We start from the raw sequence: 13,339 nt of genomic DNA on the forward strand, positions 1-13,339 counted from the left end.
CGCCAAAGGAGTCCGACCCGATCCCGACAAGCTTGCCGCTGTGGCCGCGTTTCCAGCTCCTGCCGATAAGAAGGCCGTCCGGCGCTTCCTGGGTTTGTGCGCCTACTATCGCCGGTTTATTAAAGGCTTTTCGAAGATAGCGGAACCCCTGACACGCCTTACGAGGGACGATACGCCATTTGTGTGGCATAATGAGCAACAGGCGGCTTTTGCTGAATTACGACAGCGCCTGCAGTCAGCACCCGTTCTTGCACATTTTGACGATGATGCTGATACTGAGGTGCATACCGACGCCAGCAGCATTGGCCTTGGGGCAGTGCTCGTCCAGCTTCAAGATGGAGTGGAAAGAGTTATAGCGTATGCCAGCCGCTCCCTGTCCCGTGCCGCGGCGAATTATTCGACTACGGAGAAAGAGTGCCTCGCGGTCGTGTGGGCGATCATCAAGTTTCGCCCCTATCTCTATGGTCGTCCCTTCAAAGTAGTGACGGACCACCATGCCCTCTGTTGGTTGGCAAGCATGCGCGACCCTTCAGGACGACTGGCACGGTGGAGCTTGCGGCTACAGGAATTTGACATCACCATCGTTTATAAGTCTGGCAGTAAGCATGAAGACGCTGACACGCTGTCCCGCGCACCCATTGATCCTGCCAGTCAGGAAACAGAGGATGATGACGGCTTCCTGGGCGCCATTAATTCGTCGGACTTGAGCAGACGGCAGCGTGACGATGCTGAGATTAGACCGATCATCGATCATTTAGAGGGCCGCGACACAACCATACCACGCCATCTGTCCCGCTCGCTGACGTCCTTCTGTCTGCGAGACAACGTGCTTTATAAGAAGAATGCTCGTTCGACCAGCCGTGCTTACCTCCTGGTGGTTCCAAGGGACATGCGCGACGACATCCTCTTCGCTTGCCATGACGAACCGACATCTGGTCATTTAGGCTTTTCACGAACACTCGCTAGAGTAAGCGAAATGTACTATTGGCCCGGGCTTTCAGCAAGCGTCAAACAGTACGTTAAAGGATGCCGTGAATGCCAGCGCCGCAAGACACCATCCGTTAAACCGGCTGGCTTACTTCAGCCAATTGAAGCACCTCACACGCCTTTCGACCAAGTCGGCATGGACATTCGCGGACCGTTTCCTCTCTCGGCCGACGGTAACAAATGGGTGATCGTCGCGACTGATTATTTAACACGCTATGCTGAGACGCAGGCGATCCCACGAGCCACGGCCTCAGAGGTAGCGCAGTTCTTCATGCGCCACATCGTCTTGCGTCACGGTGCTCCCTCCACTGTAATAACCGACAGAGGGACAGCTTTCACAGCGCAGCTTATGGACGAAGTTTTTGAATTGAGCAACACCAGGCATCGCAAGACGACCGCGTACCATCCGCAGACCAACGGACTTACCGAGCGACTGAATAAGACTGTCACAGACATGCTCGCAATGTACATCGACGTTCAACACAAAACATGGGATCGGATCTTGCCTTACGTTACCTTCGCGTATAACACCGCCGTGCAAGAGACGACGCGCTTCACGCCCTTTCGCCTTCTGTACGGTCGCGAAGTCCAGACGATGCTGGATGCTATGCTGCCGTGTCAAGACGCTGACCAATTGACAACTGACGCCGAGGAATTCGCAGAGCGTGCTGAGGAAGCTCGGCAGCTCGCGCGGCTGCATATCGGCCAGCAGCAGCAGGCAGACGCACGACGCTACAACATCCGCCACAGGGACGTGTCCTACAACCCCGGAGACCAACATTGGGTGTGGACCCCCGTTCGCCGTCGTGGCCTCTGTGAAAAGCTTCTGAGCCGGTATTTCGGTCCGTATAAAGTGCTCCGCCGCATCAGTGACGTAAACTACGAAGTTGTTCCGGACACAACATCGCAGACACGGAGTAGGACACAAAGACAACCGACCTCAGACATAGTTCATGTTGTGCGCATGAAGCCGTACATTGCGCGTCCGTAATTTTTTTTTCATTTTTTTTCTCTCATTCCCTTCTTTGTTTCTACTTTTCATTTATCTTTGGGAGCTTGCTTCTTCGTTCATTGACTGTGCCGGCGTGACGGCTACATTTATTTTGTGTACTTTCGCTTTGCCTGCCTTCCTCTTCTTTGTCTTCTACGCCTATTTTTTTTTAGCATCGAGCCGATGCTTTTGTTCGGAAGGGGGGATATTGCCACCTGTAGGTAGTGGGTCGAGGGCAAGAGTGGGTCGAGCCCAAGAGAAGAAAGAAGACCGCGCGCTCCCTCTCTGCTCGAGCCAGCCCCGACGGTCGCGTCTTCCAAGAGCCAGCTGCTCTACGTTTATTAAACCTTCAGGACTACTTCTCGAGGCTCGTGACAATATATAGACTGTCATTTGCAAGAATATTTGATTTTAGCATTTCTGTCTCTATGAAGGGGTTCATCTCGAGTTATCTGTAGTCGTTTTTTATATGAGCATAAGCAAATATTGTTTATATCGCTTTCTGGAACTTCATTTTGAAACGTTTGAAGCATTTACTCTTAATAGTAGACACTTGTGAAAAGTAATTCTTCCATTGAAATTTTCGGTTTGTATTTAATGCAATACTATTCGTTGTATTTCACAAATATACTTTGTGCACAGTAAAACACTATATTTGAATATGTTTTAAATTAGCAAATCTCGGTGAACTTGCAGTGCTTAAAGAGGAATTTTTTAAATGGTGCTGTTTAAAAAGAATGCATTACACGCTGTAGAAGCACAGAAACAACATTTCTTTTTATTGTTACGCGCGAAGGAGACCGTTTATCACCCTTACGGATGAAGGGGGCCGTTTATTGTAGGTCGCGAAGGTGAGCGCAAGAGCGGTCAGCTGGTTGATCAACTCAGCGTCGTCCTCCTCTCTTTCAACCCGGGACCGCAAGCACGTTCACCGGTCATCGTTCTTCTCACTCACGCGTGCGTGCAACATTCCTCTCGTCGCAGACGAAGCCCGCCGGGCGAGTCAATCCAGTTGCCTTGACGTGAACAATTTCAAGCGGGCAACATGGACCACTTGGGTCTTGGCAGCTCTTCTACGACTCGCTGTGAGGCGAGCTATGGTATAAGTGACTTCTGTGAGTCTGTTAAGAATAACAAACGGCCCATCGTAGGTGGCCAAAAGCTTTTGGCATAACCCGCGTTTCCGTACAGGAGTCCACAGCCACAATAAGTCACCAGGGCGATATCACTGGACCGTGGCGAATGTCGTAGCGTGCTTTTGATCTGTCCTGCGATGCCAAAGTGCGTAAACGAGCAATACGGCGCGCCTCTTCGGCAAGGCAGAGGATCTCGGCGACAGTGGGATTTTCGTGAGTACCGAAAGGGAAAATAGTGTCGATCGTGTACCGGGATGGCCGTGCGTACAGCAGGAAGAAAGGGCTATAGCCGGTAGTCTCGTGCTTGGCGGTGTTGAACGCGTACGTGATAAAAGGCAGTACGTCATCCCAGTTCGTGTGGTGGGATGAAACATACATAGAGAGCATGTTTATAATTGTTCGGTTGGTGCGCTCCGTAAGGCCATTCGTTTGTGGATGGTATGGTGTCGAGTGACGCAAGTGGCATTCACACAAACGAAGCAGCTCCTCCACGACATCTGCTGTGAATTGTCGTCCACGGTCGCTGATGATTACGCGAGGCGGACCATGCCGCAGGATGACATACTGCAGCAGGAACGTTGCAACGTCAGTGGCAGTTGCTGAGGGCACGGCCGCCGTCTCGCAGTAGCGTGTGAGGTAGTCGACGCAAACAATTATCCACCGATTTCCCTAGGCTGATTTCGGAAAAGGTCCAACGAAGTCAATGCCTACTTGTTGGAAAGGCGAGCTTGGAGGTGGGATCGGCTGCAGGAGACCAGCTGGAGCATTAGATGGACGTTTGTGGCGCTGACACTGCATGCAGCTGGCCACATACGTCTCAACAGACTGTCGCATCCCAGGCCAATAAAAGCGTTCCTGAATCCGGTAGAGCGTCCTCGCCGAACCTAAATGGCCAGACGTAGGGGCATCGTGCATAGCACTCACAATCGCCATGCGAAGACTCTCTGACACCACTAGAAGAAAACGTGCGCCAGTGCTGGAAAAGTTCTTCTCCGACTGTTTCGGCTTTGAAACAGTCGAGGTCTGGAAAACTCGGCGATACAGAAGCCACAAGGTGATCGAAGTCGTCGGCGTCACAGTCCGTAGTGCTAAGTGGCATACGCGAGAGGCAGTCCGCGTCAGCGTGTCGTCGACCACTCTTATAAGAGACGCTGAAGCTGTATTCTTGCAGTAGGAGCGCCCAGCGTGCAAGGCGGCCACAAGGGTCACGAAGATTTACAAGCCAACACAATGAGTGGTGGTCGGTGACAACTGTGAAGGGGCGTCCATACAGGTAAGAACGAAACCGCTGAACCGCAAATATCACCGCGAGGCATTCTTGTTCTGTAACAGTATAATTCTGCTCGGGCCTACTTAATGAGCGACTTGCATATGCGATCACGTTTTCGCGGTCACCGTGGCGGTGAACTAGGACGGCGCCAATACCTATGCCACTGGCATCCGTATGGAGTTCCGTCGGAGCTGAAGGACTGAAGTGTTGAAGAACAGGTCGTGACGTCAGCAGAAACTTCAACTGACGAAAAGAATAATCGCACTCTCGAGCCCACTCAAAGGGGATGTCCTTTCGTAGTAGACATGTCAGCGGATACTCGACGTCGGCAAACTTAGGGATAAAGCGGCGGAAGTATGAACAAAGCCCCAGAAAACTGCGGAGCTCCTTGACAGAGCGTGGTGCACTAAACGCTTCAACGGCGGCTGTCTTCTGGGGATCAGGGCGGATGCCATCCTTATCGACGAGGTGCCCAAGCACAAGGGTTTGGCGGTCTCCAAAGTGGCATTTCTTTGAGTTTAATACTAGGCCAGCGTTTCTCATGCAGTTCAGGACGATATCCAGACGCGAGTTGTGTTCGCTGAAGGTGCGGCCAAAGATGACGACGTCGTCGAGGTAGCACATGCAGATGTTCCACTTCAACCCGCGCAGAATAGTGTCCATAAATCTCTCGAAAGTTGCCGGAGCGTTGCACAGTCCAAATGGCATCAGATTAAATTCAAAGAGCCCGTCAGAGGTTACAAAGGCAGTCTTTTCCTTGTCTTCAGGGTGCATCGGAATTTGACAATAGCCGGATCCTAAGTCTACTGAGGAAAAGTAAGAGGCAGAATGAAGGCTGTCGATTGCATCATCAATACGTGGGAGTGGGTACACGTCCTTTTTTGTTACAGCATTCAATCGGCGATAGTCGACGCAAAATCTCCAAGATCCATCTTTCTTTTTAACAAGAATCACTGGAGCTGCCCACGGACTCGCTGACTGTTGTATGACTCCTTTTTTCATTATTTCATGCACTTGGTCGTTGATAATCTGGCGCTCTGATGGTGAAACGCGATATGGCTTTTGTCCAATCGGATTTGCTGAACCCGTGTTGATGGTATGGCGGGTTCGTGATGCGGGGATTGCAGGTATTTTGTGCTTCTGCGCAAAGTCGAATACCGAGACGTGCTTCGAAAGCACACCCACTAACGTTCGGCGTTTACTCGTGCTGAGAGATTTATTTATCCTGGACAAAAGGGCCGTTTCCGAACTGTGGCCATCAGGATTTTGCGGTATTTCTGTAAGTTCAGCCACAGATAAATACGCGTGTTCCCGGACGAAGGCTAATTTCAAGCCATCTGGTAGTATCACGGGCTCCGCAGAACAGTTTACGATCCACAAGCCAGCGCGTCCGCCTTCGATCGACACCACACAATGTGGAACCAACACATTCTTCTTCAGACAGTTCATGTGCATCGGTTCTACGGTAGCATCGAAGCTGTCAGAATCGGCGCCGCAACAGACAACGGGAACACAAACGGTAGATGATACAGGTACGATCGTATCGCCACAAACACACAGTGCTGTTTCGTGATCTACAGGCTTTTCCAGGAGGGCTGACGGCATCCTACCACTTATGAATATCTTCCCTGTGCGGGAGTCAACAGTGGCACCACACTCCCGCAAGAAGTCCATGCCAAGAATAACATCATGGGTCGACCGAGGAATAAGCACAAACTCTGTCGTAATAACATGGCCTCCCAAAAACACGTCAGCACTACACACACCAATAGGTCGCAACGGCTCGCCACTCACTCCACAGAACCTTGAAGCTTCGTCCCATCTGAACATGACTTTTCGCCCTAACACGTCTTTAAAAGAGACACTCATAACAGAAATTGTTGCGCCTGTGTCCACCAGAGCCATCACAGGCACATTATCCATAAAAACGCGCACTTTGTTTTTCAGCATCAACACAGGAGGTATTCCTGTCAGTAGCACATCTCCAGCGACCTCACCTCCATCGGCCGCGCTAGCTAGTTTTCCGGTGACGAAGGGGACGTGGTGCGACGCAGTGGTGAGGGAGAACGGGAAGCACGAGGACGCGGTGGGGGCGTCAAACTCCTGTCAGATGCCGGGGAGCGATTCCGGGAGCTGCGCGGCCAATACTCGTCGCCAGACGATGTGTGTGCTGGCCACGGGACACCATGGGGCCGTTCGGAGGACCGTGAAAACTCTGAGAGCTGGCCATACCACGTGGTCATACGCTGGTTGCAAAACCGAGATATATGACCCGGGACACCGCAAGAGTAACATACCGGGGGAGGTCGAAACCTTGGTTGTTCTTCGATGAACCGAACATTGTCATTTTCCCTTGTGTAGTGGGCTGGTTCATGGCGTGTGTCATGACGATACATCGGGCGTCGAGAAGGCGTGTGCTGAGCGCGTCGGTCATAGCGCGGAGTCGGAGAGCGTGTTGTCATCCCAGAATGTGGGGCCGCGCTGTACTCTACGGCCGCTGCGCTAACCATTGGTTGCCAAGGGGCCGAATGTGGCGCAGTCATAGCCTCACGCGACGTGTACATGCCATGGGGGTTAGCTGTTGGACGCAACATCTCTTCGCGGCGGGAAAGTTCATCGCGGACTATCTGTCGGATGGTCGAAGGAAGGTCGAGGCAAGGGCTCGTGTCCACACTGGCAACCGTCGTAACGTTTGCCAACCGACCAAACTTTGGCGTAATCCGACGCATCTTCAGCGTTTCAAAGGCTCTGCAATGCCGAATGACGTCGGACACGGAACTTAGACTTTCTTTACCGATGAGAAAATTGTACACGTCCTCAGCCACTCCCTTCAGCAAATGTCCTACTTTATCTTCTTCGGACATGCGAGCACTTCGACACGCGTGCGTGCAACAATATCTCCCAACCAGTTTTATTTTCTGTGTTCGAAGGACTCCTGGAAAGTAGCACTTCGAAATAAATTAAAAAATCAAAGACGGAAACTTCAAGATGATCGTGTGTTGCACAACCGAAGCAAGTTTGGTGCTCAAAGAAAGGCAGAGGCAGCCGCCAGCGAGCTCCAGCGGAGCAAGAAGCCAAAGGTGGTGAGGACAGCGCAGCACCATTCAGGCAGAAAGCAGCATCCTTGTGTGATAACCACAGAAACAATCTAATCAGTGGGTTGAAATTTGTTTCCCATTTCAGGGCATCGGCCTCCCAAATCTCACAGGCGAAGATGAAATAGTATTGCCAGACACGAGGAATGGCTCATCTTAGAAGGCAGAAAACCTATACCAAATGAGAAGGCAATGCAAGAAAGAATGGCCCTTACCGCAAGTAAAAGACTTCCTGACGTTGCCAAGAGCACTGTGCTTGATGTCAAGACGAAGTATCCATACCTCATAGATTTTCAACGAGTAAGTGGTTCAGATTTTCTACTTGTTTTGCTGGTGTTCGTGACAGCAACATATATTCTTAATTATACAGGTTGGTAATGTGCTTCTTTTAAGGCACTTGTAAAACGACACCATTTATGGTGCATTAGAAAGGGGTCTTGTGTAACTCATTACTAACATAAAACTTCGTTAAGTACCTGTAGAAAACGCGGCATGGCTACTATCTAAGCACTAGAATGCACTAATTGCAAAGTACAATTTACATCTTATCTCTGCCACTGCTGTCAAAGAAATGCGGTGGCTGCATAATTGTTACGTAAAATATGCAAGGAGGCTTCTTTTTCATAAGTGCTGTACAAAAGAACTCCGGCTCTTTCGCACGATCGTGGAATAGACAATAAGAGATACCAAGCTGCGGTGGTGTATTGAGTCAAGATTTGTCCAAGGCATTAAAAAAGAAAATTGAAAATTGATACACGCACAACTGTGCAACATGCTAGTAAGTGGTGACACTGCATCATCAAAGAACTCGTATGTCGTATACACGTCAAAAGGTTCATTGCAAGGAAAACACCCCAAGAAGCAGCGTATAGCGATACACAAACAAAAAGCACAGGTTGTCATGCCAGCTTCTGCCACAGACCCATAAGCTTTTATTACTCATTTTGTTTGGCAATTGAGTACTCTGCAATACCGCAAAATGGCGAAAGTGACACAAAAGAGAAAATTGTCATCCACTCGACAGTAGAATGAAGCTGCAGAGGAAACCTGTAGACGTTTCTCAAAACAGAAGCTTCACAGTTGACGAAAAATTCGAACCCTGGGCCAAACCTTTTCGGGGCGGTCACTCTACCATCTGAACTAACCATTAAGTAGCAGACCACGGCAATTAGCTCAAATGGTAGTGACCACCCAGAAAAAGCGTTGGTCCCGGGTTCAAATCCTGGACGAGGATGTATTTTTACTTAACTGTGAAACTTCCCTTCTGAAAAACACGTATGGGTTTCCTTTGTAGCTTTGCACTGCATTCAGGTGGATGACAATTTTCCTTTCACACATTTCGTTTCGGCATTGAATTGCAAACTTGTCGTTTCACTTCTGATAATCTGCTGTATAGCAGATGGAGAACAGTACCCAGACTTTAGCACTCAGTTATCAAAATAAGAAATAGTTCCTTTTCAAATACCCATGCGAACATTTATTGTGTGATATTTGATTTGTGTTTGAAGCTTCGAATATTGGCCTACCCCTAAATATTAATGTAAAAGGTATAGCCAAACGCTGTAGACAAAGCTCTTAACAAAGTGATTCTTGACATTTTGTTTCAAACTGATAGCGCTTTCTGTATTTTATGCAGTTCTGCAATGACTTTCGTCATCTGACAAAGGCAAAACCAACCAAGAAGGTTGCACACGCCATTGGTGTGTTGACAAGGCTTGTCACCAGGAAGAAAGTGACCTGTGATGAAAACGTGCTGCATATGTTACGGACAGCTAGTGAAATGGATCCAGCAAGGCTGAGAACATTACACCCTTAACGGTGTAAATGAGAATTTACACCCTTAAGGGTGTAAATCAGTTTGTCGCCAGACGGACACCCTATGGGTGCTGTTGCCTACACCCTATGCCTAGGGTGCTTTTGTAACACCCTAGAGGAAGGGTGTTCAGCAAAATAAAAATAGGGTGTTAGGGTGCTAGTCTATATTATACCCATCTACATGGGTGCTGGAAGTGTGTACACCCTCCGTCTCCTGTATCGAGGTCCATGAAGCTTCAGATGGGCATGTATGGAGACACGCTCTCGACCACTGTAAAAAATGGTCATTCATGGCAAACACCCGTGCAAAACCAATACGCGCATTATATATATTGTTACAAGCGCGAAAGCCTTGTATGATTTGGGTATGTGCCACAAGCAGTAGTGGGACACGGAGTACGAGGGGGGCAGAAGAAGAAGACGTTCTCCTAGCGATAGCAGAACCTCGGCTGGCGCCCAAGACCGTCGGTTACGTCCGAATAAACCCTCTTTTCACGGAGAGTTACCTGTAACAGAGTGGTGGAGGTGCTGGGTACACGACGTCGCCGTACTACGGAGTCACAACCGCTTGAACTTCGCCGGAGCCGCCGTCTAGCCGGTCTCTCGCCGACAACATTCATCATGCCACAGAACGGAGGACCAGACCCGGAGCCAGTTGCAACCACGCAAAGGTCAACGCCAGTTGCCCTTGCCCACCATTACATGGAACCACGCTCGTTCGCGGGAAGAGCGGGAGAAGACGTGGACGAGTGGCTTACGCACTACAATCGGGTGAGCCGATATAACCACTGGAACTCGCTCACGAAGCTTGACAACGTAGTCTTATTTTTGAGAGAAACCGCATTGATGTGGTTCGAGAACCACGAAGAGTCCTTAACAACATGGGAACTCTTTGTTGAAGAAATAGGGAAGTGTTTTGGCGACACTGATGCCAAAAAGAAACGCGCCGAGAGAACACTTGCCCAAAGAGCTCAAACTCCAACAGAGACATGCACAACCTATATAGAAGAAGTATACTCAAGTTGTGCAAGATCATAAACCCACGGATGTCTGAGGACGACCGAGTCGGACATCTTCTGAAAGGCATCGCAGAAGACGTCTATAATTTTCTGATAGGGAGAGAAGACCTCACGTCCGTCTCAGATGTCTTGCGTCACTGCCGTACATTTGAGACGTTGAAGACCCGTCGCATTGCACCCATATTTGGACGACTGGCAAACGTGACAACTGTCGCCAGCGTCGATACCAGTCCATCCACCGACCTTGCCTCTACTATCCGGGAAATAGTACGCGAAGAACTGCGGCGACACAATGAACTAGTTTGCAACGCAGCTCAACCGCCGGCTACGTACCCAGTGTATCACTCGGCGCCCACAGCACCATGCGCTACTTTGCCACCGTCTGTGTGTGTCACGGACGTCGATGTGGCTGGAACGACGTGGTCACATCTGGAGACGTTTCCGTCAGAGCAGCGGTATGGGCAACGCTTTCACTCCAGCCGTGATGCACAGAGGCGAACGGCTCCTGCTCAACGTACTGGGGTGCTGTACCCTGTTCGACAACCTCTGCCGGCTGAGCGCTTGGAGCGGCATTTCGTCGAACGTCCTCTGCCCTTGTGCTACAACTGTGGTATCGAGGGCCACATCGCCAGGTACTGCAACGTGGCCCCACAACGCCGCCAGCCGCCAAGGTACGACCGATCAACAACGTCTGGCCAGCAACGTGTTGGCGGTGCGTACACATATCCACGCGGGATGTCCAATGAGAACCTGGGAACACTGCGAAACCGTTCACCGGCTTCCGATCGGAGCTTGACACCACCTTCTGCTCCTCGCGTAAGCCGGTCACCGTCTCCCCGGCGCCGCTACCCGTCGCCTTCGCCGGAAAACTAGTCAGCGCGGCCGTTGGAGGTGAGGCCGCTGGACAGTCTTCGATTATGACAGAAATACCTCCGCCAATTTGCATGCTTAAAAATAAGATTTGTGTACGTGTAGACGGCGTCTCAACGATGGCCTTAGTAGACACTGGAGCGACCGTTTCCGTAATGAGCCACGCATTCAAACGCCTGCTAGGACGAAAAGTGCTGTTTTCGTGGGACCGTGCCGATGTGTTTCGTGGAGTGAGTGGAGAACTATTGTACCCTGTAGGTGTGTGCAGTGCAACAGTTAGCTTGGGTTGTGAAACGTTTAACGCGGAGTTTGTAGTTTTACCTCATGCTACGCATGACGTAATTCTGGGCCTCGATTTTCTTAAGGTGTGTGGTGCCAATGTCGATTGCCGAACGGGAGAAATTACTGTAGATCCGAGCCTTCCGACCGTCTTTGTGGAACACCCGCCGTGTTACGAATGTGCCCTTTGTGTGTCCGTAGATACCATCGTACCGCCGCTGTCTGCCAAATGTGTCCCAGTCGCCTGTTCTCCTGCAACCGACAGAACATTTGAAGCTACCGTAGAGCCCATTCACCTTAGTTGCCTGAAGAAGAATGTTCTGGTGCCCTATTGTACGCTGTCGGTTATCGGCGGGCGTACTGTATTATGGACGATAAATTGCTCCAACGAACCCACAATACTACCGGAGGGTCTGAAACTTGCGGCTATTCGTGAACATCAAGTATTGGCGCTCGCCAGCCTTGCAGAAGCCCCCGATGCCACGGATGAGTCCCAGTCGGATGCATGCGCCACGGACACTTCGATGATGGCTATGATAAACAAATCGCTCAGCACTAACAAACGTCAGGAACTGGCAAATATTCTACGAAAACACTTCGCGGTGTTCGACTTTTCCCAGCAAGAGGCTCCACCATCCATTCCCCCTTCTCGTGTACAGCATCGCATAGACAGGGGATCTCACCAGCCTCTGCGACAAAAGCCATACCGGGTGTCACCTTCGGAGCGCAAGGTGATCAATGACCAAGTCCGTGACATGCTGAAGAAAAACGTTATCCAAGAATCGAGTAGTCCGTGGGCAGCCCCAGTAATTCTAGTTAAAAAGAAAGATGGCACATGGCGATTTTGCGTTGATTACCGCCGCCTCAACGCCGTTACTAAGAAAGACGTATACCCTTTGCCACGGATTGATGATGCTTTAGATTGCCTTTCTTCGGCCTCGTACTTTTCGAGTGTAGACTTGCGGTCCGGATACTGGCAGATTCCGATGCACAAGGGAGACAAGGAAAAAACGGCATTCGTGACACCCGACGGACTTTTCGAATTTAATGTGATGCCGTTTGGGCTGTGTAACGCACCTGCAACTTTTGAGCGCTTCATGGACAACATTCTGCGTGGTTTGAAGTGGGAAGTCTGCATGTGTTATTTGGATGATGTCGTGATTTTCGGACGCACGTTTTGTGAACACAACGCTCGCCTCAATCTTGTACTAGAGTGCCTAGGCAAAGCACGCTTGGTACTAAACTCCAAGAAATGTCGCTTTGGTTAACGCCAAACACTAGTTCTAGGCCACCTAGTGGACAAAGAGGGCATAAGACCTGATCCAGCAAAAACAGCTGCGGTCGAAGCCTTTCAGCAACCTCGCTCAGTAAAAGAGCTACGAAGCTTCTTGGGCCTGTGCTCATACTTCCGTCGGTTTATTCCCGGATTTGCTCACATCGCGCATCCATTGACGTGTCTGCTTCAGAAAGGCGTTCAATTTGACTGGACCCCAGAATGTGCGTGAGCTTTTCGTGAATTGAAGTTCCGTTTGACGTCCCATCCAGTTCTCAAACACTTCGATCGATCCCTTGGCTCCCACTGAACTGCACACGGATGCTAGCGGTCGTAGCGTACGCCAGTCGCTCTCTGAGCAAGCCCGAGCGCAATTACACCGTCACAGAACAAGAATGTCTCGCGGTGATTTTCGCAGTACAGCGCTTTCGGTCATACTTGTATGGACGCCCTTTCACCATCGTCACAGACCATCACTCGCTGTGCTGGCTCGTCAATCTGCGCGATCCATCTGGTAGGCTTGCACGTTGGACACTCCGTCTACAGGAGTACGACTTCACCGTTTCCTATAAAAGCGGTCGACGGCACTCCGACGCCGACTGCC

Source organism: Dermacentor silvarum, chromosome 1, assembly GCF_013339745.2.
Source record: "Dermacentor silvarum isolate Dsil-2018 chromosome 1, BIME_Dsil_1.4, whole genome shotgun sequence".
NCBI classification, from domain to species: domain Eukaryota; kingdom Metazoa; phylum Arthropoda; class Arachnida; order Ixodida; family Ixodidae; genus Dermacentor; species Dermacentor silvarum.